Raw genomic sequence first — 348 nt, 5'->3', positions numbered from 1 at the left:
TCAGTCATTTTGTTTATGTACAGGAAACATTTCGGAATGCTTTCTTTTAAACAATGCCTATCTTAGAATAATGTTTTTACGTATAGAAAAGTCAAAATCTGGTATTCACCATTTTACTTCTTTCAGATTTGTCAGATGTCGCTGTATGTTAAATGAGCGATCGTGTCTTCCAATGTTATTTTCCATGTTTATTTCTGTGCAGCACTCTCAGAATATAAGGAAATTTAATTGTTCGCATGAATTTCTTTATAATGATATATATTTGTTCTTTAATATCAGTCTGTTGATTAACATTAAAATAATACAGATTTATAATTTCAATAATTTTTCTTCCCTTTTCCTGACGCT

Source organism: Penaeus monodon, chromosome 30, assembly GCF_015228065.2.
Source record: "Penaeus monodon isolate SGIC_2016 chromosome 30, NSTDA_Pmon_1, whole genome shotgun sequence".
NCBI lineage: Eukaryota > Metazoa > Arthropoda > Malacostraca > Decapoda > Penaeidae > Penaeus > Penaeus monodon.
The sequence above is the reverse complement of the archived record's forward strand: the minus strand, read 5'-3'. Positions refer to the sequence as shown.